This window comes from Heloderma suspectum, chromosome 2 (assembly GCF_057233095.1).
Source record: "Heloderma suspectum isolate Gila_16-S chromosome 2, 16-S_ref, whole genome shotgun sequence".
Classification (NCBI taxonomy): domain Eukaryota; kingdom Metazoa; phylum Chordata; class Lepidosauria; order Squamata; family Helodermatidae; genus Heloderma; species Heloderma suspectum.
Window position 1 is genome coordinate 317,210,288 of NC_139459.1, and position 25,572 is coordinate 317,235,859.

General features: G+C 42.4%; 1 protein-coding gene across 1 annotated transcript in view; it reads right to left on the minus strand.

Moving 5' to 3' along the window:
- Positions 1-25,572, minus strand: part of CNTN4 (contactin 4) — an 886,373-nt gene that overhangs the window by 613,519 nt on the left and 247,282 nt on the right. The window contains exon 2 of the mRNA XM_084840334.1: positions 9,066-9,152. The gene's annotated coding sequence lies outside the window, so the exon portion shown is untranslated. The remainder of the gene's footprint in view (positions 1-9,065; positions 9,153-25,572) is intronic.

Below are 25,572 nucleotides of genomic sequence, written 5' to 3' on the forward strand. Positions count from 1 at the left end.
TTTAAACTGTTGTGCATTTTATATTCTAACATTTTAATATGTGCCTGGGAGGACTATTGGGCAACTCAGGGGGTGCGGGAGGTGCCACCATAACTGTGGTCACGGGCAGGGGGAGGTATGGCGTTGGGGGATTAACAGGCCAGCTGAGGAGAAAAGGGGCTAGACACCTTACAGCTGTCCCCTCTTCTGGTTCTTCCCCCAACCTGATGGTTCCTGGCAGCCTTACCAGTCTGCCCTCGGGCCTGGTGGTGCTGCTGCTGCTGAATGCCAGGTCGGCCCAAAATAAAATCTCCCTCATCCATGATTTGATTGTGGATGAGGGGGCTGACCTGGCATGTATTACTGAGACCTGGGTGGGGGAACTGGGAGGGGTCACTCTCTCCCAGGTGTGCCCTCCTGGGTACTCAGTGCAGCACCAACACCGACTTGAGGGTCGTGGAGGGGGGGTTGCCATGATCTATAGGAATTAAATCTCCCTCTCCAGGCTTCCTGCTCATTCGAGTGCAGATCTTGAGTGTTTGTACCTTGTGTTGGGTACCCGGGACAGATTAGGGATTCTGTTGGTATACCGCCCACCCCGCTGCCCATCAGACTCCCTGCCTGAGCTGACGGAGGTGGTCTCGGACTTGGTGTTGAGGACCCCCAGGATGATGGTCCTGGGGGATCTCAACTTCCATGCCGAGGCCACTGTATCCGGGGCAGCTCAGGACTTCATGGCCGCCATGACAACCATGGGGCTGTCCCAACATGTCATCGGCCCAACGCATATAAAAGGACACACGCTTGATCTGGTTTTCTTGACTGGGCAGGAGGATGGTGATCTGAAAGTGGAGGAATTAACATCTGTCCCTTTGTCATGGACAGATCACTTCCTGCTGAGGTTTAGACTCCTGGAGGCCTTTCCCCTCTGCAAGGGTGGGGGACCTATTAAAATGGTCCGCCCCCAGAGATTAATGGATTCTGATGGATTCCAGAGGGCTCTGGGGGATTTTCCTGCTGGTATGGCTGGTGCTCCTGTTGAAGCCCAGGTCGCTCTGTGGAATGCAGAGATGACTCGGGCGGTTGACACGATCGCGCCCAAGCGCCCTCTCCCTCTGAGCAGAGCCCGGCCAGCTCTTTGGTATACACCTGAGCTGAGGGCAATGAAGCAAGAGGGGAGACGGCTAGAACGCAGGTGGAGGAAAACTCGTGCTGAGTCTGACCGAACACAGGTAAGAGCCCACTATCGAGCCTACTCTGTGGCAGTGAGGGTGGCAAAGAGTTCTTTTCCACCAGCATTGCATCTTCTCAGTGTCGTCCAGCAGAGCTTTTCTGAGTGGTTCGCGGCCTGTTACATTCTGGGCCAGGGAGAGAGACGGTGGAACCCTCGGTAGCACGCTGTGACAAGTTTGCATGGCACTTTGAGGATAAAGTTGCTCAGATTCATCATGAATTGGACACCACCATTAATGCAGTTCCATTGGTAGAGGTGTTCAGAGCACCGTCTGGTCCAGTTTTATTGGATGAGTTTCAGTTACTGAGGCCTGAGGATGCGGACAAGGTGCTTGGCCAAGTCCGATCAACCACTTGTGTGCTTGACCCTTGCCCTTCATGGCTTATTAAATCAAACAAGGAGGGGTTGTCTGGCTGGGTCCAGGAGGTTGTAAATTCCTCCTTGAGAGAGGGAGTGGTGCCTGCTGCTTTAAAAGAGGCAGTAATTAGACCACTCCTGAAAAAGCCTAACCTGGACCCAGAGGATGTTAACAATTATAGGCCAGTGGCCAACATCCCCTTCCTGGGCAAGGTGCTTGAGCGGGTGGTTGTAGGACAGCTCCAGGCACTGTTGAATGAAACGGATTATCTAGGTCCATTTCAATCAGGCTTCAGGCCTGGTTTTGGAACGGAAACTGCCTTGGTCGCCCTGTGGGATAACCTCTGCCGGGAGAGGGACAGGGGGAGTGCGACCCTGTTGATTCCCCTGGACCTCTCAGCGGCTTTCGATACCATCGACCATGGTATCCTTCTGGATAGGTTGTCTGGGTTAGGAGTTGGAGGCACTGCACTACAGTGGTTCCGCTCCTACTTGGATGGCCGATTCCAGAAGGTGGTGCTGGGGGATTATTGCTCTGTGCCATGGCAATTGTGCCACGGGGTTCCGCAGGGCTCTATTTTATCCCCCATGCTGTTTAACATCTACATGAAACCGCTGGGGGAGGTTATCCGGAGGTGTGGGCTGAGGTGCCATCAATATGCAGATACCCAGCTCTACCTCTCTTTCTCATCAAAACCAGGTGAGGCAGTGGCTGTTCTGAATCAGTGCCTGGGCACGGTAATGGACTGGATGAGGGCTAATAAACTGAAACTCAATCCAGACAAGACGGAGGTACTGTTAGTGGGTGGTTCGTCTGCCCAGCTAGGTGATATTCAACCTGTTCTGGAGGGGGTTGCACTCCCCCTAAAGGATCACGTTCGTAGTTTGGGGGTGCTCTTTGATCCAGAACTGTCACTTGAGGCACAGGTGAACTCAGTGGCACGGAGCACTTTTTATCAGCTTCGGCTGGTATACCAACTACGCCCTTATCTGGACAGAGATAGCCTAGCTACAGTTATCCATGCTCTGATAACTTCTCGTCTGGATTACTGCAATGCGTTATACGTGGGGCTGCCTTTGAAAATGGTCCGGAAACTTCAGCTGGTCCAAAATAGGGCAGCAAGATTGTTAACAGGGACTGGCCTGCAAGCTCATATTACGCCAGTACTTTTCCAGCTGCACTGGCTGCCAGTCCATTTCCGGGCCTGATTCAAAGTGCTGGTGTTAACATTCAAAGCTCTTAATGGCTTGGGGCCAGGTTACCTGAAGGATCGCCTCCTCCCATATGTGCCTGCCCAGACCTTAAGATCATCATCAGCGGCCCTTCTCCGTGTGCCCCTGCCAAAGGAAGTGAGGCGGGTGGCTACTAGGAGGAGGGCTTTTTCTGCTGTGGCACCCCGGCTCTGGAATGAGCTCCCTAGCGAGGTTCGCCTGGCGCCCACATTGTATTCCTTTCGGCGCCAGGTGAAGACCTTTTTATTTTCCCAGGCATTTTAGCATTTTAGCTTTCTAAATTTTTTATCTTTGCTGTTTTAAATCTGTATTTTAAACTCTTGCACTGCTGCTAGGTTTTATTGTGGTTGTATTGTTATATTGTGGTTTTAATGTTCTATATATTTTAAATTGTTTTATTGTGTGTTGTTTGGTTTTAGTTTTTGTGAACCGCCCAGAGAGCTTCGGCTATTGGGCGGTATAGAAATAAATAAATAAATACATACATACATACATCTATGGAATTTTTTAAGCGAGATTTCTCCTAAGGATATCTTATCCTAAGTCAACACTGAGCAGCTGGAACAATGACATCTAAGGAACAGAGCAGGTGAGATTGCCCCGCCTTCTGGGACAAAAACGCCTGGTGCTATCTGGCCCTAGTTGCTTAGTAGCTGACTTCCAGGTTTAGGTTATTTCCTCTGTGGCTAGCGTGGAACCTTTAAAGAGCAGCAGTTGGAAGAAGACTGGAGAGTAGATATCTGACATCTTTGTCTCATCAAATGCCTTTACCCACCACCACTGACTTAAACCCCTCCACAAACCCCCTTATTGTCATTGTATACTTTCCCCCTCCCTCTTATTGTCTGGTCTGTTGATCTTCTTTAATTAATTAATTAATAATTAATTAATTACATTTATATCTCACCTTCTTTCCTCCTTAAGAAACCCAAGGCAGTGTAGACTATTCTCCTCCTCTCCATTTTTCCTCACAACAACAACCCTGTGAGGCAGGCTGGGCTGAGAGTTTGTGACTGGCCCAAAGTCACCCAGTGAGCTTCCATGGACGAGTGGAGACTAGAACCCTGATCTCCCGACTCCCAGTCCAACACTCTAACCTCTATTTATTATTTTATTATTATTTGTTTATTTAAAATATTTTTTGGCCCCCTTTCAGGGCAGAAGCCTTCCCAAGGTGGCTTACAGCAATAAAATACACCTCATTGGCTCTTTGTCAGGTTATAAATATTTTCAATAAATATACAAACAAATATAGATTAAAGGGTTTTTTTCAAACTCCCTTGCTGTACCATTGATTGGACGGTAATAGAATGAGAGTAATAGAATTATTCCCTCTCTTTCATATTGGCACATGCATACATATGCAAAAAGCTAGAATACTTCAATATAAAATGTACATAAAAGATTATCTACCAAGCAACACTGTTGACACACAACAAAGGATCATTTTAGCAGACATAGGAATTCACTATATTGCTATATACTCTCCAGTATATAGTATAATTGATTTAAGTTATAAAATAAATGTTACACCCTGCTATACTTAGGGCCAGAACAGACGTTACTTTAAATCTGTATCTAGCAGCTACATCTCCTGCTTTTTTAATCTAGATAGCTGCAGGGCCCCCAATCTGGATCTTAAAAGCCATCCTACCCCCATGCCAAGCTCCCAATCTGGATTGGAGGCCCTGCACCTACTCTAGAGTAGAAATGGAAAAAAAGATGTAGCTCCTAGATACAAATGTAAAGTAATGTCGGTTTGGGCCCTTAGACCAAGAACTGCTGTATCACTATGCCTAACATCACAATCCTATGTATATTTACCCAGATGTAAGACAGAATTCAGTTGTGCATACTTCCAATGAAGTGTGCACAGAACTGTCCCTCCTTTCAATTGAATCAGTAGGCTTGTAATGTGTAGTTCATATCAGTAGGCTTTTAATGTGTAGTTTGTTTCTGCTGCCTGTTTTCAACATTTAAAAAACAACAATGGGGGGGGTGATTCTTCCATCACCAAGGTGTACCCAGCACCCTATCTCACATTGTTGAGGTGGACCCCCTGACCCTTTAAAAAGGCTTTCCAAGGAACATAGGTGACTGCAAGAGAGAGGTGAAGAGACTTTCCTTCTGTGAACTTCCTTAAATTAACTTATCTTAGGATTCAAACCTTTAAAAACAATCCAAATAATAATCCAAATACTTTGGAAGAAACAGATGCAAATTTCTATTTAGTTAATGTATAGTTATGAATAATATTTTTCAAGTCTGATTATCTTCTGACAATACATCAGATTTTAGGGGTTGCATAATATTAAAAACCTAGACTGAGCTGAAACAGATTATGCTTTTCCTGACCTCAGCAAAAACCAGTGCCACATTTTTATGCCCTCAACTAAAACCAGTACCCTCATTTCAATGGTCCCCTCCCCAGAGAGAGATCATGAAAAGGAATGAAAATGTTCACAGCACAGCTATACCTCCACAACTCCATTTAGACTCAAAGCAATGCTCCCTGTTCTTACTCTGAATTATTTATTGATTGATTTGATTTGTACCCCACCTTTCTACTGCCCCCCCAAAGTGGCACTCAAGGCATCTTACAATCACAAATAAAACAATAATAAAACAAATACATTAAACACAATTAAAACAATATCAGAGTAAAAACATCCAAACCGACAGGCCCACTTACACACCAAAGGCCCACTTGAATAACGAAGTCTTTGCCTGCCAGCAGAAGGACAACACAGAGGGAGTGAACCTAGCCTCCCTCAGCAGGGAGTACCACCACCAGGGAGCAGTCACTGAGAAGGTCCTCTTTCATGTCGCTACCATACATGGCTCTGAAGGCAGTGGCTTCGAAAGAAGAGCATGGAAACAGACCAGGAAACAGACCAGTGAAGCTGTTGTAACAAGGGGGTCACATGCTCCCTGTAATTGGCCCCTATCCACAGTCTGGCCACAGCATTCCAGACCAGCTAAAGTTTCAGAAACAGAGGGCTTATTTGGCTCCACTCCATGGGAGAGGACACTCAGGAGATATTGTGTCGCCCGCCCAGGCCATTTCTCCATTCTAGAGATCAACCAAGACTTCAACAGCATTGCCTGCCAAGGTGACAGGAAAATCCCCAAGAACTGTCAGAAAACCATTCAGATCCATCAGTTTCCTGGGGCAGACCATCTTAATCGGTCCCCCACCCCTGTAGAGTCTCCAAGTCTCAGCAAGTAGTGATCTGTCCATGACAACACATCTATAGAAAGTTCCTCTGCCACAGATCACCATCATCCCATCCATTGCAAAAGATCACATCTAAAATACGTGCTGCCAAATGTGTGGGGCCAGATGCTAACTGGATACCCATGGAGGCCATGAAGTCTTGAGCCATCCCGACAAGGTGGCCTCAGCACGTAGGTTGAAGTCCCCCAGCACAACAAGCTGCGGACACACCAGCACTAACGCTGAGACCACCTCGGCTAACTCAGGAAGGAAGGCTGTTGAGCAGCAGTGTAGGTGGTATACTATTCAGTCCCTATTCTGTCCTGAACTCCCACCTTCAGATATGCACACTCAGAACTGGAAGACTGAAGGATGGGTACCTGGACGTGGAGACCGAATCACAATAAACTATTGCGACTCTGCCTCCCCACCCCCCACGTGGTTCCCTGCTGCACCACAGAGAACTGAAGCAGGCAAGACTGGGAGAGGTACAGGCCAGGTCGGCATGCTCATCCAGCATCAAGTCCTGGATGGCGGTTGTTTTCCCATTCACCAATCCGCCATTAAGCAGCAGTACCTTCAGTCCAATGAGACTGTCACCAAAGCTACTCAGGCTCTCTGTTGCACTCCCCACCTGCATAATGACTCAGCTGCCTCTCACCACGGGATCTCCTTCTCCTCTGCCTGCTGCTGTTTCAATGGCCACTCCCCATACCCCTCCACCTCTCTGTACATTTTTAAAACATACCACCCTACCAGCAGACAATAATTGTAGATCTAATAACAATATATACAGAAAACAGACAAATGTATTTTTTTTAATTGCATTTATATCCTGCCTTTTTTCCTCTTGAAAGGAACCCAAGGCGGCTTACTTTATCCTCCTCCTCTCCATTTTATCCTCACAACAACCCTGTGAGGCGAGTTGGGCTGAGAGTCTGTGATAGGCCCAAAGTCATCCAGTGAGCTTCCATGGCCAAGTGGGGAATAGAACCCGGATCTCCCGGCTCCCAGTCCAACACTCTCACCACTACACCACACTGGCTGTCTGTACAAGCAATCTCTTCTGCTCTGTCCAACAGAATGGGTGACACTTGCCCTTGTTCACTCCCCAAGCGGCTCCCCCAAAATGGCAGCCCCTTTTGGTGCCACACCTTCAGTGGCAGCTCCACTGATGGTGGGCCCACCACCAGGATGCCTACCTTTTTATGCATCCATTGCAAGAGCTGATGCAATCTCTTGCAAGGTGGCAGAAGATCTCTTGGAGAAAGTGCAAGGTCATGGGGCTGGTCCTGTGAAGAGGCAGCATTTTCTGGCCCCACAAAGTCTCTCTGGAGCAGCCACAGGTAGAAAGCAGGAAGCACGGTGGTAAAGCTCACTTATAGTCTACCTGGGCATTTCTCTTCTGTGTCCTCTCTCAGCCGGTGGGTGTTGGTGGTGTCATGCCCCCGGGCTGCCCGCATTTTGTGAGGATGCCAATCAAATTTAGCTATATGATAATATTATCACAAGTGGAGATAGTGTTTCCCGGTTTTCTCAGAATTGGTTTGTGACACTTTCATGTAGCCAAATCTGACTGGCTAAAAGGCACCCAGTTGAAAAAGGAGAAGCAGAAACAACTGCTGTAAGGTGACGGTGGGATATGTAAACATCTCATTCTGAAACATTGCCCTCTGAAATTTTTTGCAGGTGAATAGTGAGCACAGTTCTATTAAGAGTACTTATTATTGTATAATTATCAAGGATGTGGTGAATAAATTATTTTCTCATCAACAGTTTTCTGAGGCAGGTTAAATTATGGGAATAGGGCAGGGGGGATCAGCCTTGAATAATTTCTAAAAAGAAACATGCCAAAATTCATCAGATAAATTATTCACAATGAACATTTTGACCAGCTCAATTAAGCTAAAATGCCAGCATTAGCCACTGACAGAAAGAGGTTAGCTTATCAGGTAAGATTATCTGACCGTTCTTGTCAGACAAATCTTAATGATGCAACACCCATCAGTGGAACTCTGTAAGATTTTTACTTTTTAACAATCCACATTAATCTCTCAGAAAAAGTTTATATTTTTCAACATGCAAATCCCAAACTACTCCTTCTAGGAACACCCTAGCCCCATTGCTATTCTCCTTGTAGGTTTCTTATTGAACGAATACTCAAAATGGGTATTTAGTTGTACCAGCAAAGAAGAGATTAGAATATGATAAACTAAAACCTGTGTACCAGTTCAACAAAAAAATGAAGCCTTAATGCAGCCATAGAGTAAAAAAAATGGGTCCATTATGCCCAATACCATCAACTCTTTCTGGCAGTAGTGTTTCACACAGAGGTCTTTCCCAGCTATACTAACCTACATTTTAAAGGTGAATTTTATGGTGGATTGACCTCGAAACTGAAAATCAGTGTTCTATTACTGATCTGTGGCACTTCCCAGAATTGTGACAACCATGTTCCATGAAGCAAGGTTAGCATAAACATTTAGGAACAATTTGGTAAAGTGTAAGGTCCTTTTTGTTGTATTAAAATGTAATTAAATCATATGAAGATTTACCAGAAATATCAAATACTACATAATAGATTTTCTAATTGTAACCTTTTTACCTATATTTACCTGTTTTTCCCTTTTTTAAAAAATGAAAATGAAAGCAATGAACAAGTAGTAGCAGAAGTAGTGGTTTACAAATGGGATGCCAAGACTTGTTCACAACCTGATATTAGAGAAATATAAGACTCTTGTGACCCAATGAATAGCACAGTATACTTGATACCTTTAATCATAAATTCTAATCCTGGCCTAGCCTGACAACTTTGGAGAAGCCACTTGTTCCAGTCTCAGGTAGAACCAAACTGTTGATGATGAAACTAGCCAGAAACTACTTCCAGCTATGTTTATTAAAATTAAGGCATATATACTGATAGATTATTTTGCAGACAGAATCTGAAAAAGTAGAAGTATTTTCCCCTCCACAGTATCTGCAAACTGGCTAATATGGAATACGTATACTAAAAATGGCGGGCTATCTTATTCAGCAGTGACTCACCTCTTTTGGAACCACTTCTTAAACTGTCCATGGGATGGCTCTCACTCTGGTATCTATGATGATGGGTCCCAAACGTGTGATGTGCACCTACATAAAAGAGAGAGTCCACATTTAGACTAGAAAACTGCGTATGTGGAAGGACAGCACTGGGAAACAGAATGAGGGCCAATGATGGAGTAATAATCATCAAAGCAATGCACCTTCAATACAACAAAAAGGCACAGTTCTAATAAACAGAATTCTTGAGTTAAAAGCTCTATTAAAGCTGAAAAATACAGATTATTCATGAGAAACAGAAGCAACAGATCTAAAAATGCAAGTAAATTAGAATACATGTGAAGTTTTTAGGCCTATCAAGACTTAAGAAAATGTTCAGAATTGAACAGATTTGAAATCCTGTTATCTGCTAGACTGCTCATCTGATTTGGCTCAAGCTGTACAATAAATACCTTATTACTTTGGCACAAGGCTAAGTTCATCCATAGTGTATTTTACTTCTGAAGAAATTAGGATTCAAAACATGAAGCAGAAGACAACCCTCAAATATCACTAGCAAAGATGAAAGCTTCTCTGTACTTACTATCAGCTACAACCAGTGTCAAAACCTATGAATAACATATGCACATACACGTCTGATCCTCTGCACACACAAACTCTGGTGCAGGATGGAATACTAGTTAAAACAGTATTTATTCATATACAGGCACAAAGTTACTAATGCATGAGTAGTGTACAGACATTTGCCCAGCCTCCTTTCAAGGGGAAATCCCTTGCCTGGTTTCAACAGAGACATGCCCTTTGCAAAACATAGCCTTGGCACAGGGAAATATAGTGGGAATCTGTTGATCATACAAATCAGTTTCTCAAATTCATCTGTTCTGTACCAGATCACAAGGTGGGTTTTTTTTAAGGGAATTGCTAGAAAAATTGGGAATTTTATCTGATCCTGGGAGTTCTAGACATAAGATCTTAATCATTTCCTCTATCCTCTAATAATTCCTCTAATAATTCTATCACACTTTCTCTTCAGAAATCTCCTGGGCTAAAAGCATGTAGGCTTCTAATAATACATCTGAGAAGTAGACAGAAGGCTCTCCCATAAAGCTTTTGCTTTGGACATTTCTAGGGGAACTTCCTTTTTTTGTCACACCTATATTTGGTCAGAAGTGCCAATTGTCAGCAAAGGGGGAGGTATAGAAATGCTGCCCAAGCTTGTTGGGAAAATATATGTATGATAAACATCCCTTAGCAATCCATCACAAAAAATATCAGAGGGAGGAAGGAGGAACCCTTGAAACTTTGCACATGAATCAGTTATGTCAGATCTTCAAATATCTTGGGTCAGTTTCCAATGTGTGCCTCAGCTTGAAGGCACCAGTGCTCTTGCTCATCTCTTGGAGCGGGGAGGATAGGCAGCTTGCTCAGGAGAGAAGGGAATCACACTGCTAGTAACTGTGCTGAGCTGGGAAAAGAGAAGAAGCTCTATGGAACAGTGTTGGAGAATTACTTAGAATACCTTCACTGCTCTCTCAGCATCCTTAGACTCAAGTTGCTGCTGGATGCCATTTTGGGGTCGCTGATGTGGAAGCAGGACCAATCAGAGAGGGAGCCCGACTGCCACTGAACCATGGCTGGCTTGGTCCTGGTAGGAAGGAGAAAGCCATCTTGAGCCTCAGAAACACATCTTATCCTGTTGCAGGGGGAAGGAGTATGAATGGTGGCTGGCACCTTCTTAACACGGGGTTAGTGTGAGAAGAAGAAACCCATTTTGGCATTGGGCTTGTATCTCCAAACACACTTTCCCAAACTGGGGAAGCAATAATGATCCGCAGGACATTCTGATTCTTCAATTTCCTGGAGAAAAACATCAACCGTTTTGTATTTGGTGACAAACAAAACCCTATTTTCTCCTAGTTCAGCAAGGCTGATATGGGAAGATGGGAAACCCCTCCCATGGTTAGCCTAGCAATTTGGCCATGCCTGTTGCCAAGAGCAAGTGTTCCCCCACATATGGTTACTGCTTCCCCTTGGCACTTCGAGTGAAACTATAGGAATTGTTACAGAGTTCGGAACTGAGGTGAACTAATTTCACTCTCATTTGATGAAATTTCTGGTTCAATAAATGGTGTTCCAGTTGTTCCTGATCAAAGCTCTATTGCCCAGCTCTGGAGAGTAAGGAAGCTGGAATTATTATTCAAAAACAGTACCGCACCATGACTTTTTAATGCAAGTATCTGTACATATCCCAAAGAAAGAAAAGGGTAGTTGGAACAGTAGGTCTTCCACTTTGGGGAAAGGTTTCCTCTCCTATCTTTTCACCTATATTTCTCCCCTATAGGAAAGCATTGAGGTAGCAAATTTGACTCTAAGTGGCTGGTATTGAAGTTGAGCTCCTCGTAAGCCCATCTAAAAGAAGGTTGTTGGTACTAAGGACTTCAGTTTTTGAAAGCCAAGCACCATGTGTACCCATATGGTATTTATCAAAATATTTGTACTTGTCTGTAAACTGCAGCCTTAACATTTAAGCTCCCACTTGTTGGATAACAAATCTCCACTAACGAGTGACACCATAGGATTATAACCATATTTATATACTACTAGACAAATCACAGAATAAAGTTTTGACGGTTATTTCAAGAGGAAGTGGAATGTTCTGTGCCAACAGATTTCTCAAACTGTAATAGCTTTCCTATTAGTGGATCACATTTTATTGGGATTAATATTGCTTTAAGATGTATTGAAATGGATAACTGGTCTTCCCAGGTACATCCTGGGGCTTTTCAAATATGATTCAGAATGAAAGGTTCTCACAGAGTTTGAAAAAGCACTTCTATTTGCTTAATTCAAATGTATGTCTGAATGAACATGATCAATGTTCATTAAATGTTCCAAAGTGACAGGTACACAAAACAGCACTGGGTGTTTGTGCATTTAAGCTTTCACATTTATAATGAATAAATGGAGCATGTACTTCCAAACGCAGGCTGGCACCATCTGTATATTTGACACTTGATTGCTCTTAGGAAGGAATTTGGGGTGTGTGTGTGTGTGTGTGTGTGTGTGTGCGGTTCAAACTTCCAAAGATTATATTACTAAAAAAACAAAAAGCACCTGCATGAAACTTTAAAATACATTCAGAAAGCACTTAAAGAAATAGTTGATTTTAACTTGATTTGTTGAAAACTATACACATAAAAGCATGAGGACCCACTTGATATACAATTTATGATGCCAAATGAAGGATGTAAAAAAGTAACTGCTCATTTCTCAGAAAGATTTGATTGGGGACTGACTTCTGTCAGCTTTTTTTAACCCCCCTTACAGGGGGATGGCATTTCAAGAAAAAAAGCAGGTGGGGGAAAGACTTAAGCCCCCCTCCTAGAACACCATGGTCACAATCCAAATCAGGATCGCACAAATTTACGGGAGGGTAGGAAAACCTAGCACATGCAGCTACACTATGGATGCTTACCTGAACATTTCAGTGAAATACATTGTTATCCAATATGTCATGGACATGGCTTTTGGCTATTTCAGGGCCAAAGCAGACCTTACTTTAAAGACTTAGCTAGCATCTACGTCTTTTGTTCATAGCACAGGGGTCCAATTCAGATCAGGACCCTAGCATGGAAAGTAGGATAGCTTTAATCCTTTTCCTCCACTGTAGTCCCGATCCAGATCGCCACCACCCACTGCACTCCAAAATATGGTGCCAACTAGTAATCCATCTGCTTTAATAGATCACTATTTTGCACTATAAATAACAGCGGTTGTTGATATAACAAAATTTTGATGTCTCAGAATAAGGAACATATGAGAGGGCAGGCAAGCCAAGGGGGGATGCAAGCTATTAACTGCTGAAGACCTGTTTGCATCTTGATTATCTCCATTTACAGATTTCAGTGTCACATTGGAAAACCATTGCCAATACACAGCTATAACTCATAAGGTTAACCTTATGGGTTATTAGCGGTGTTGCATATGGCTCACTAAGCCATATGTAACCTGACCACCACATATTGTGGCTTGGCAAGTACCTGACTACATGCTATCATCAAAGAGACTATAGTTCCAGTGGGGGGAGGGGGTTGCTGTGTGTGTCATATGGGTCCCCTTCCATCCGAGGAGATATGTCACTTTCCCTCTTTTCCCCAAGAAAAAACAATATGACAAGATAAATATAGAACCTCTAGACTTTATTATTCCTTGTTACAGCACAGGATCATTCATGTTATTAGTTGCTGGAGCAGAATCCCTTCTTAGGATCCAAATTAAGTAGCTGCAGGATAAAATGGAATAGCCCCGGAGCAATGTAGAACCAGGACGAAGGTTCATGAAGCAAAATAAATAGCTAGAAGACCAGGATGAATGCTTACAGAGTGATATGGTTAATTACCTGTAGAATCAGAAAGAATGCCAAGAGACCAGGCAAGTAGCTGCAGAGCCAGGGTGGATGCAAACACTATAACACAGGTAAGTAGCTGCAGGATCAGAATGAATGCCTACATAGTGGTGCAAGCTGTATGTAATTGTGGGGTCAGGATGATCTGGTACTGAATATGCTGTAGAGGTGGGAAAGACTTTTCTTGTCCTGTTGGTCTTGTACTTTCCTGTCTGCTGCTGTGTGTACTGTATTTTACAATTGTACAGTTCCTAGCAGTCAGTCCTCTGATCCAGCTCCTTGATCTGCAAATAAACTCACTGGTCCTTTTTCCTTCCTGCTACCCCTTTTTGTACCTTCTGGTCTTTGCCCCTTGCCTAATGCTCTTCCACCCACACCTCCTGAGCCTCTTTGCCCGTCTTCTCCCCTTGTGCTTCCAGCATTCAGGCTTTTATCCTATACTTCTGCCCCATTTCCTCCTTCTCCCTCAGAGTCTTTGAGCCATTTAAAGAGCCCTTGTCCTGATTCTCTTTCCTTTGATTTACCCAGCCCTACCTGTAACTGGCTACTGTTGCTAGGCAACCAAGGAAACCTGAGGGATTGTATGGTGGCCCCCCAATGGCCCCTCACAGTGTGATACTGCACCCCCCAGATGGAAAGCTCCTTTTTCTCTCCTATGTAGACTGAGGGTCAAACTACATATTGCCTTTAACATGGAAGAAATCTCAATTTGAAAGGTGAAGGATGTCGGAACCAGAGGAAAAGACCAGACAACATGGCATGACAGTCAGAGGAGAAATCTTCCTTTTGCTTTTCTGCTCTGATCTTAACTCATTAGTTGCTGATTATGGCCTGGATGGCTTTGTGCAGACATTCTGGTAAAAGTGTTAAGAAAAAAGAGAACAATTCCAGCTCTACTGTAAGAGTTGTTTTTTGTACCTTAATTTTGCTGGGTCGAAAGGCTGGAATTACACAATGCAATTAAGACTACATTATTACTTTCAAAACCAGACTCCACTAAAAGGCCAGTCTCGCATGCTTACAATCCATTTTCTAAAAGTCTTCAGCGGATGAAGACAGAGCCAAGAATGTTGGAGCCTGGTGTCAGAGATAGAACTGCGAAGGACACGGTAGCTGATGCATGCTTGAAGAAAATCAGCCTTAATAGGCCTATGGGGATGTAGTGTGGAGACTACGGAAGGATGCAGTTGAGAAGTGGAGAGAGGTGCTAAATGAACTAGAAATGAATGAATTTTCCAGAACTTTTGCATTCTCTAGATGATCCCTCCAGAAAATTGACTTGGAGTATAATAACATATATGAGTAAGAGATATTGATGGATAAGACATCCAGTTGCTCTCCTTTCTCTACTTAGCCCAAACCAAATGTCTTTAATAGAATATTACATAACGGAAATCGGTCCAGAATCTCAGTTAGAGGTAGGCAAAACACAGAATCATAGAATCATAGAATCACAGAATAGTAGGGTTGGAAGGGGCCTACAAGGCTATCGAGTCCAACCCCCTGCTCAATGCAGGAATCCAAGTCAGAGCATCCCTGACAGATGGCTGTCCAGCCTCATCTTTAATGCCTCCAGAGTGGGAGAGCCCACCACCTCCCTAGATCATTTGTTCCATTGTCATACTGCTCTAACAATCAGGACGTTTTTCCGGATGTTCAGCCGGAATCTGGCTTCCTGGAACTTGAGCCCATTATTCTGTGTCCGGCACCCTGGGATGATCAAGAAGAGATCCAGGCCTTCCTCTCTGGGACAACCTTTCAAGTACTTGAAGAGCGCTATCATATCTCCCCTCAGTCTTCTCTTCTCAAGGCTAAACAGGCCCAGTTCTTTCAGTCTCTCTTCATAGAGCTTTGTTTCCAGTCCCCTGATCATCTTTGTTGCCCTCCTCTAAACCCTATGCAGTTTGTCTGCATCCACAAGAGTGGCTAGGTTTGCTCCCTCTCTATTGTCCTTCCGTCGGCAGGCAAAGACCACTGTATTTAAGAAGGCCTTTAGCCTGTAAGTGGGTCTGTTCGGTTGGGTGATGTTTTTAATATTTTTTCTGTAATTGTTATGTTTTACTGTATTTTAATGTATTATATTATTGTTTTAATTAATTTTAACTGTTTCTGTAATCCATCTTGAATGCTATATTTTGGTAGAAATAAAATAAACAAACTAGTGCAATTTTTTAATGTTTTAACTTTCTAATAAGCCTAAACTCCACCCAAACAATCTGTTTTCTTTAAGAGATTGTCCCTTTCAGAACTAAAATAAATAACCATCACTTCCAAGTAAGGATTTTACACTGATTAGATTGTGTGTAGCTGTGAAACTGAACTGCAAATTCTGGTGACATATAACAAGTGAGAGACCACATTGGGAGAATTTTGTTTCCCTTTGGGTAGAACAATATAGAGCCTCAACAAACCAAGCCAATCAATAGCAGTATAAATATGTTTGCTCCTGGCATGGTCACTCACACTGAGAAAGGTTAGAGTTACAAGACCAGATAAAAGACTCAACACTGCTGGTACAAATTGTGATAAGGTAAAGAACATTTGACAACATGATGTACGATGAAATGAAGGTTGTGTTATGCCTAGTGAGAAGCTATAGTGGTGCTACTAAAAGGTGAAAAGGGTAGGGAGAGGGGAGAATCTACGGCAGCGCTGTCCTTCTTTCCCAGCCAAAGCATGTGATCGTTGATTCTGTGCATACTCCTTGAAAGATTAGCTTTTCTAGGTAGTGAGCATTTTTTTTAGCATCTGACCAAAGAGTCATATAGGTCTGAAATAGAGCTGATGGTCACAGAAAGATTCCGAACAGATTACATCTGGGCAGAAAAGGGCACATATGCCCTGATCGTTGGCAGACTTGTAGTAGCTGGCACAATATACACTGCAGAAATAAGGCTAGTCTGGAAACTGCATGACTGTATCTACTAAAGTGCAAGATTCAAAAGGTAGAAGGCAAAGTTGAACAAGGAAGCAGATTCAGAAGGCAGCAAGAACACGGTGTAAAATTCACAGACCAAACAAAGGAGATAAAATCTGCAGAGCAAGGTTCTAAGATATATGGTTCACATACAGCCCTGGCAGGTGGATTATACATGCACAAAAGTGGGCTTCATACTGGGTCGCTCTATTCCTGCACATAGAACTTTTAGTATGGCCTGGATTCTATGTCCTACACATGCAACCCATCTACCTCTTTAACAAAAAAATTATAAAACATATAGTCTAGTTTTATTTACATCATGTCTATCAAAATGAAATTCACAGTATCTATATCACTCGGGTTTATTATATAATTCTGCTGGAGCCCCCAGGGTCAGACATGTATCTGACAATGCTGGATGCCAATTACTTATATGCAGGTAGGTCAGTACTGTATCATATTGCTGAAAGCAGCAAGGGTTCCAGTTTAGCCTACCTCTGCCATATTCTTTTGCAAGTTGAAGAGGTAATAGATGCAGTCATGTAAACAAATGGAGCATATGACCACTGGGGAGTGGGGGGGGGTCATGAGAGGGTGCAGACTAGGGTCCAACTATTCTTCCAGCAGTACCTATTGCTGGTCTAGGGCTGTGGCTCACTTTGTGAAGAAAAGGCTTTCAATCTTAGCCCTACTGGAGCAATACATCCAGCAGGACACAGTCCAAAAAGTATAGAATGCAGCAAAGAGCCAATGTTAGGAACATGGCTGCTTAGTTTTATTGGCTTAATCAACAAGCTCAAGTGAACTAAGGAGTAGTTCCCTATTTGACAGTTGGCAAGCTCTTGTATCATGTCTGGCTACTCCTGAAAATGGGGGAAGAGTTCATTCAATAAGGGAGACTGACGTTTTCAGAGAATGGAGGAAATGGACCTGGATGAGTTGAATATGCACTATTTCAAAGTCAAGTAAATCTCAGAGAAGTTACCAATGTATAAATCTATATAAGCAACTGCAATGACTACATCTTTTTTCTTTCCTTTTTTTCTTTTTATGTCTGCTGGAGAGCAGTCGAGACAGCTTCCAACTAAATGGAAATGAAACAGAGCTATATGTGATTATGAGGTCTCTGTATAAACAGCCTGGAAATCAGTGGTTTCACCTGGATAAGATTTTTAAAGGCAGTCAATGAGATAAACCAAGGACAGGATATGTATCCACTTACTTCCTAATGAATTACAATGTAGCAGAGTCTTAGTAAGGAAGATTTTGCAGAATGTCCTGACTCTTTCATAGTTTTTTTTTTGTTCCATATACAATACCAGATTAAATCAGTGAACATAATCATCTACCCATGTTGACAAAAAGCACAGAAGGGAAGCCTATTTCAGCAGAAGGGATGGGTGATTCTATCAGTCTCACATTTTCATGCATTCAAATTGTTTAATCGTTCTCTTCCAAATATGAAGAGATTTGCAATTTTTGTAAATTCTTATCAAAACTGAACTAAAACTAAATTCTAACCCATCCCTATTCAAGGGTCAGTGCTAAAATATCATTTCCTTCATTTTAAGGCACCAGACTACCACAAATACTTAACTGCAAGTAGACTGTTGTTACATTTAATGATAAAAGCTAAAACTGATTCAAGAATGTGGTGAATCATTTACTAACACCACCCATAAAATTCAAGATAAACAACATCCTGCTATTCACCACAACAGATCATAGTAAATACTGGGAAATAGGCTCTTCATTGTAAATAATAACACCAGAGAGCACACCAAAGTGTTTTGAACAAGAAATGGATTGAAGCTTACCAACAAAGTAGTTAGATTCTGAATAACCTGACAAACGAGTCTCCAGCTAAACCTACAATAATAATCAGCCCATTCAGGAAATAAAGGAAAACTGCTCTGCTGCTAACATAGGAACCAGTAATAAATGAGGATGAGAGAACATTTACAGTGCTTATTCTCGTAAAATTAAAATCAATGTTCATGAAGCCATAAATATAAAATAAAGCTATAAAGAAGGTAAGAAAAGTTTGAGAATATTAAATCCAATACAAATCAGTGCGCGCACCAAACATTGACACTAAGGCTTTGTTCACATAAAACATTTTTCTTTGTAATTCCAGAAAAAACATAGTTTCCACATGGTTCACAAATGAGAGCAGGGTAACTATAAAGATACAGTTTCTTCCATACAGGAGAAATGGCAGGCTCATAACCAACTGGATAAGATCCTGGCAGTCATTTTCTTTCTTTTTCTTAAATGAAAACAGAAAACACAGATACATTAATCTATCTAACTATCTATCTATCTATCATACAAAAACATTATAGAGCTAGACATGTGCTGGATGGTTTCTTGACATTTGTTGTTCCCATTAATTGCAAATAAAATCAATTTTCCAACAGGTATTGGGTTGGATCCAGGATCTGCCTTCCACAAGAGGAATGGACCTTCAGTGACAGGAAGGGCTCTGCTTGAGAAAGGCCCCTTTGCCTGATTTTGGGGGATCCCCCCTCCCACACGCACAGCTCACCCCATTCAGCAGGGGCTCCTGACTCTCTGTGTACCAGTTTCAGGGGGCTGGAGGGGCTGCTGTGGGAAGAAACAGGCACTTCTGTTAGACTCTAGTGCAGAAGTAAGCAAGCTGGTGTCCTCCAGATGTTTTTGACTCCTAAAATCCCCGGCCGTTGGCAATGCTGACTAGGGCTGATGGGAGCTGTTGTCCAAAACTTCTGGGGGGCACCAGTTGCCTGCCCCTGCTCTAGTGAATGTGTGTAGATCAAGGACAGGGATGACCACTGTGATTCCACTTCTCCCCTGTGTTTGGTCATTTGTTGCATGAACAGAACTAAAATTTATACATTTCAAACTAGTGACCATAGATACTCATTTTATTTTCACAATCATCCAGCAAGTTAGGCTGAGATCCATGAACCTACCATGTGAGCTTTCAGGGAAGAACAGTACCTGAATCATCAGTATTATGCATGATACATTAGTTAAGCTCCATTTCTTCCAGTATAAGAACTACATCATAATGGACCAGGATATACTTGAGCCTGGCACAATTCCATTCCAGTTCCAGGTATTTCTTCAGTACAATAGACCATCATGCCACACAAAGAGGCACAATGGGCCAATGTAGTACAATGACAGCATGCAGTGCAAGCTGTCAGGGCTGGTAGCAAGCAGGTGGATGATTAGGTGATCAAGCAGGCATGCAGTGATGGGTCATTTGGGAGCAGATCTGTCTACTCCCAAACTTTCGCATACATTCCTGAGTGACGAATTACTTAGGCTGAGAACCCAGTCCAGAGTCAGCAGCTTTAAAGAACCAGGAAGTCTTTTGACCCACAGAGTTCCCTGCAGGGTCAGTAGCTACAATACCACGCTCTTATGATTTTTTTTTCAAAGGAATCCACTCTACAATTTGCACCATAAGTCTGCTCTATATTGCACCCGGCCTTCTTTGGTTTAATCTTCCCTGCTGCTAATTACAGTCTCCTAAGTCCTGCTACAACCAATAAAGGATAAAGTTAAAACTTCCACAGCTTAATTTTGCTTGTGAGATTCTACAAATTGCTTGAAATTACTGAAAGAAGACAGAATGGAAAATATATTTTGAACAAACTGATGACAGTTATATTAAAAATCCTGTCTTAGATATAACAACACTCAAATCCATATCCAAGTATGTCATTCTAGCTTTATACTTAAATCAACGAAGTTGCCACAGTAAAAATGTTCATCATTGAATGAGTGTGAGAGTGTGTCTCTGGGCAGCATAGCCCATAGCACAACCCGTATTGTGTTTATTTTGGTGCAGTACAAAGCTACTGCCTGCCTGAAAGATGACTGGCTGTCAGGAAAACGTAATAACCCAATCGTACACCCACTCTGAATATGATAATGTAATCAAACATACACTTTTCAAACAGATCCTCAAGAGGAGAAATATTTACCAAAATTCAGAATGCTACACATTTCAAGGAACGGCTGCTATCCATGACAGGAGAAATCAGTTTATCAGGAAACATTTGCTTCAGAATCACCTCCTGTGTATACAAAGGAATAAAAACTGTGGGAGCAAAGGAAGCCTTCACATTTGTTTGAGATGATTACAATTTGAAACTGTCGTGAATAATATGATGTGTTTTGCATCATTTTCTATTTCCACTGCATGGTATGGTGAGGGGTGGATACGTTTCAAACCATGTAGGGTAATCTAAAAATATTTTCAAATAGGAAAGATTTTTATTTTATTTGCATTCTGTGACAAATGTTCCAAGTCTTTGGGGGATAGCTATGATTTTGTCTTCTGTTGTCCTCACCATGTAAAGAGTTCTATTAGATTAATTAGGGACCCCTTGTGCAGTCTATATAAATTTATTTCCTCACAACAAATGAGATTTATCACAGCTATTCCATTTTATTTGTCCTAGGGCAACATCTGTGTGAGCAATTTGCTTCCAAATAATAAAGTAGCAAGAGTTAAGTGGCTGAATATATGCACTGCAATGCCTCCTTGCAGCTATTATTTAATAAGAATGGGTTGATGATATCGTAATCTCCCAGTTATTCATAAGCATGGCTCAGTATAGCAGATGCTTTATGGTGACCTTTACAGTTCTGCTTTACAATTAAGAGACCAGTCAGTCATTTTTCACCACAGAGTACAGCAGCTGTAGACATAACCAGTGAATGGGATGGTACAAAACTATGCCTCATTGTCAGCTGGACCGCATGTTAGCACAACCCAGGAATGCTTGCCATTTCACGAAGAAGGACTAACTACAGAACACTCACACACCGTCACTTGCATGTGTATTTCTACATCCACATGCTTTTAAATAGATTATGCTTTTAAATAGGTAAATTAAAATGCTTTTAAATAGATAAGTTATGGGGCTTATATATATAGGAAACATAATTTTACTGGACACATGGGTTTTTCATGCAATTAGGACACTACTGCTATGAGTGCATACTGGATTGAAAGGGACTTCTTCCTTTGTAGAAAAGAGGGAAAGCACAGATATAAGAGAAGAGATTACAGTACATCATCCAGGGTGCAAATTTCACAATGGGATGGAATCTCAAGCAGGACTCTTATTTCCTACAGGCCCTGATTAACTTCACAATAAATGTATTACAGCGATCTCCCTGCAACATCAGGAAGCCAATGCACAAAAGATGGACAATAACCTGAAATGTTGTAGGTCACTGTGGTTGTCTCCTGTTATAAAGCCAATACTGTGCGTGACTAAAAAGGGGGCAAGTATGATAGTATAAATATTTTGGAAGATGGATCTCTGGTTTGCTAACCCAGCATGGACAACGTGCAACCCACCAAGCGGAACATAAACCACCAACCATCATTTCAGATATGGTAAGCAATCTACAAGTCAATTTAACTAACTAAATAATGCATAGTAGAAGGTCAACAAATTTCAGGTTATGCTTGCCCAGCACCGAAACTCATTTTAAAGCACTACTTGACATTACAACAAAAACATCAGTTATTGAGAGGTTTTAAAATGTAATAACTAACTAAATATACACCACAAAACAGAGACTGAGGGCTGCATTCATTTGGGATCTGGAGGAGGGGGTGGATTACAAATTGTGCAGATTTAAAAGATTAGGGCAACTCTTGTATGAACTGAATGTCATTTGGGGTGCATTCTAACATGCTTAAGCCAATCATTTTTAGAAATTATGCAATTTAATAGCTTACATTGCCTCAATGGTCTGCCCATTTACAGAAGTTTACAGAAGAAAACACATTCAATACCATGAGAAATGGTGAGAAATAATCAGAAACACTGTTAGCACTAGCTGAATCAGAGAGATTTTATTTAGGTAATGAAGGGATTACTTTATAACAGCACAACCAGTGACTGACAGGACTGTGTTAAAGGAAGGACTGGATCTTACAGGACAAGCTGTGAAAACAGGCACAATGTGAAGTCCTTTTCAAATAGAGTGATTATCAACTGGTAGGAGGAAAAGCTGTAAAGCACAGAAATGTGGTTTAAGATTTCCATCTCTTGCCCTCAAGATGTTCCCACTTAACTCAAATGATCAGAATATTAAATCCTAGCTCTCAAAGTTCTGACACAAGGGAGAAATTATTGTGTTTCTAACATTTCAAGTCCAGTGGGTTTGAACACTAATGTCATTAGTATAACTTTTGCATTCATAGGCTAAGAAAATAATTTTGAACAAGAAAATATCAGAGAAATTTCTTCACGTCAGGTTAACAGATAATTTCCCAAACTAGTCTAAAGAAAATGACCTCCCCCAAAGCTAGTCCTGTCTGTCCACAAAATACTTTAAATTTTCCTCTTCCTGAAAAACACAGTTGTATGGGGTTCCAGCCTCAGAAAGCAGCCCCTGTGCAAGCAGACAGATGGAACTGCCTACATGCATTTGCAGAGGGGCTTCTTTCCAAAGTCTACTTTTGTACAGGACCCTCGTCTACGAAACCAGGCAGATGATGGTATTAATAGTAGTAGCAGCAGTAGTAGTAGTATTGACACTCCTAACTCACCTAGCTTTTTCTAACACTTGCACAGTCATAGTGTTTTATTTTAAGACATACTGTTAAAAGGGACAGACATATGTGGTCACCAGAGTAAAGTGGAAAGGTAACTGTCACCTTTCTGCAGCATTTTTCTTAATCTGAACTCCTATCACATGTTCACAGTGTTGTGTAAACCTAGTGAGGTTTATGCTGCCCTACACACACAAAGCAAAGAGCCACATTTTTCTCTTTGGTATGCTCTGCAGAGCGGTGACATTTTGAAGTACCCCTTTCAGGGGATTGGTGAGATATTCTGCAAACATATATTCAGAAAATGTTCATTTATTTTCCTTTACCAATTGCAAGTGTACATATTTTTTCTATCTGATGATGTAACATCTAGTTTGGCCCTTTGTAGAAAGTAATTTCCCGTTGCATCCACTTTCTTGGGGTTAAAGGAGGAGATAGGAGATGATGTTGCTAGCTACAATGGTTTTGTAACTTCAAGGTTTTTTGGTGGGGCGAGCCACCAGTTATGTATTCCTGTGTTCCTGAAATCAGTTTGGTTTAGTGAGCATATATTGCAATTGACTTTGTAAGAAGTGATTTATTTGAACTTTTGGAACAGCATGTAATTCAGGGGTGGAGGAAGGCTGGAGTGCTGAAACTGGATTCACATTTGTGGAGAAAGAAGGAGGGTTGACATATTGGAAGCTGTGAAACTGGAGAAAGAGAAGCCCTGTTCTGACGTTTGCTTGTACACCTGAAGGCATAACATGTGTACTGGAATGGAGTCACGCATGCTGGCCTTGTTCTTATGCTGCCCCCAGCACCTCCCCTTCAATTTAGACGTTGCCATGCTGAATTGGCAAGATCTGAAAGGAAGTTCTACTTGTGTTCGCTTGAATGTGAGTGGAACTCTCAGTGTGACTGGGGACCCTGCTTTTATATTTGACCTTAACACAAACTGTTTAGTAGCCACTCACTTCTAGTTGCCACAGTAAGGATATAATTGCCTATTTTTCCTAGTACAGGAAAAGTGGGTGTGGTGGGAAAGCATCATTTCCTAAGAGCTAAACTAGACCAGCTAGGGCCGCGGTGGCTTAGTGGTTAAGACGCTGAACTGCAGACTGGAAGGTCGGCAGGTCAGCAGTTCAAGACCCGAGTGCTGCGTGACGGAGTGAGCTCCCGTCTTCAGTCCCAGCTTCTGCCAACCTAGCAGTTCGAAAGCAAGAAATTGCAAGTAGATAAATAGATACCGCCTCGGCGGGAAAGGTAACAGCGTTCCGTGCACCTCGGTGTTCAGTCATGCCGGCCACATGACCACGGAAGCGTCTTCGGACAGCGCTGGCTCTTCGGCTTAGAAACGGGGATGAGCACCGCACCCTAGAGTCGGACACGACTGGTTGGGGACACCTTTACCTTTTTTAAACTAGACCATGTAGGAGATTTGTGAACAAGCTCTCCAGTGGGTTTTTTAAATGATCAAAACAGCCATGGATGGGTAGCCAGTTTGGATCAAGAGCATGGTACTGGGGAAGGGGGAGGGGGGTATCCTTTCTACTTGCTGTTGACTTGATTAGAATCAACCCTCTCCTAAAGTTGCTATTTGTGCTATGGGACAAAAAACTTCAGTGAATGAATTTTTTTCATTGAGAAAATGGCAGAGAGGCTGACACGTTTCTGTTGTGACCACATTAAAACCAGGGAAATTCCTGTAAAGTCAGGTTTCCTAGGTTTTCTACCAACTATTAATAAGATTTACTATGGCAAATTTTGCTAAATTTGGTAAGGCTGGGGATGGTTTGACACCTGCATGGCCAAGGCAAAGAGCTGGCCTTTTCTATTCTGGAGTAAGAATGGCAATTGGGGGTAGGGTGGAATGTTAGCGTCACTCAGCTGTCTAAATGTGCGTGGAACATCTTAAGGCAAAGGGATCCAACAGGACCTGCTCTCTCGTCCCATCCGCTTTTCTTCAGGAAAGGCAAAGCAGGGGGCGGGGATGTGCACTGTTGGGCTCCAGTGTTTAAAAGTAATACCCCACACGCCTTTAGATAGCCAGTTCTAATAGGGGGTGCTTTCCCTTGTCCTACCCAGGCTTTCTGTCTGGAAAGAACCAGCAAGAGGGGATAGTGTCGGATTTGGCTGCATAAAGGTGCACAGGGTGTTTGAAGAGGCTTGACGGGTGTGTGTGTGGGGTGGGGTGGTAACTACAGTATTTGACTTGGGCAAGCAAGGCCAGTCTAAAATTTTAGACTCCTAATTACTGTGGTATTGTTCTATCCATTTATAGCAGTCAAACAATGAAGATCCCTACCTCTTCTCCATCAGATGTTTATGAAGATTTATGTGGAAAGAAGATTGAATAAGTTCTGTAAAGGTGCACAGAGTGTAGCAAGAAAATGAAATATGTCCAGCTTGAGGACATATTTGGGACTGAAACAGAATAAATAGATGACTGAGGCTGCAATCCTATCCTACATATAGATTCTTACAGTACAATCCTAAGCATAGTAAGACACATTGAGCTGTGTAGGACTTAACTTCTGAATAAACATATTTAAAGAATTCCCAGCTCAACTTCCTAGGGAGATATACATAATGATTCCTCTGGCCATGCTAAAATGTAAGATAATGGTACTAT